The 1,441-nt window shown below is 36.1% G+C and overlaps 1 pseudogene; it reads left to right on the forward strand.

Moving 5' to 3' along the window:
* The first annotated feature begins 655 nt into the window (after positions 1 to 655).
* LOC122110858 lies at positions 656 to 989 on the forward strand (annotated as a pseudogene).
* The last annotated feature ends 452 nt before the right edge of the window (positions 990 to 1,441 follow it).

Here is a 1,441-nt window from a genome sequence, read left to right on the forward strand (position 1 = left end):
CTTAGGGCATCATAAGAAGGAGCAACCACCCTCTGAAACATTTCCAGGTGTCGTGAAAGAAGATTAAAGAGTTCTCAAAGACTTTGAATCAGAAAGTAAGTGATCTTTTCTATGAGGAGTCATTCAAAATATACTGGGATTTTTGTGTGATACACATTTCTATGTAACCAACTGGGAGACAGAAAGTGCAATCCTACCATAAATCTGGATGGAGTATATTGGAATTGCAGAAAGCACCATGGCAATACTGTGATTATGGTTCCTTGATTGTAAATGTTAGGGATCACAGCTGGAGACTGGTGGAAAGCCTTGCTTTACTTGACAGTTGTGAAGATGACTGTAATATGACAGTGCCTGCCATGTGGCAAGGGTTCTCCCTCATGACTTCAGCAGCCAGGTTTGGACTCCAAGTTCTCTGTAGCATTCTGCCTCAGTTTTCAGAGTGCAACTCAAGCTATCGAGCTACAGAGTCCTTGATTTGACTCCTGAACCCTGTCACTTACAGCCACTAATTTCTTCAGAGAGTTATTTAACTATCTGAACATTAACTTCTTCATCTTTAAAGTAAAGTTATAATAATAATATAGTAATAAGCATCATGTGGTTACCTTCTAGGGTAGTGTGCTGGTTGGTGTGGTCTTTGTAAGATTCTACCATGGTTTACTAAGACCAGGGCCAAAAGATGCAGAAGGTGATGGTGACACCCATCAACCTCACCTTCAGATATTTATGAAATAGATCTCAGATTCAGGTGTGGCTGTATGAGCAAATGAATATGCAGATAAAGGGTTGTATCCTTGGTTTTGATGAATTCTTGAGCCTTGTGTTAGATGACACAAAAGAAATCTAAAACAAAGTCAAGAAAACAACTCTATCGGGCCATGCTAAAAGGAGATAATATTACTCTACTACAAAGTGTTTCCAACTAGAAATGATCAGTGAAGTGAGAAGCTATTAAGAACCTTATACAGGTTTTTTTTTTTTTTTGTTTTTGGCTGGGAATCTTAAAGCATCCACTCATATTGTTTGATATTATTTGATGATAGCCTTGTTGTTGAGATGGAGTGTGTGCATTCTGATGACCTTGTGTTATCATCAGGTGACAATAAATGTCTTGAGATTGTTTTTGTTTAAAAAAACATATTTATTGCTTACTTTTTTCTTCAGTCTGACAAAATTACAAGCTTTATAACAACTAGAATTTTTGTCTGATTCATTCCTAAGTTCATAAAACATTTAGAAGATTTTCAGAAGATCTTTGCTAATAAATAAGTGTAATTAGCAAATTTTTTGTGAACACAGAATGAGGTTATATTCCTGAAACTCATTGCCCAGAAGCTGGTCATTATTTAGGGTTTAATTAATGGTAACTACTATTTTATAATTTTGAAAGGAACTGTGAGGTTTGCTGATGACAGAGGACTTTTTATGTAGGTCAATT

Source organism: Dipodomys spectabilis, unplaced genomic scaffold, assembly GCF_019054845.1.
Source record: "Dipodomys spectabilis isolate Male_0828 unplaced genomic scaffold, ASM1905484v1 ptg000081l, whole genome shotgun sequence".
Classification (NCBI taxonomy): domain Eukaryota; kingdom Metazoa; phylum Chordata; class Mammalia; order Rodentia; family Heteromyidae; genus Dipodomys; species Dipodomys spectabilis.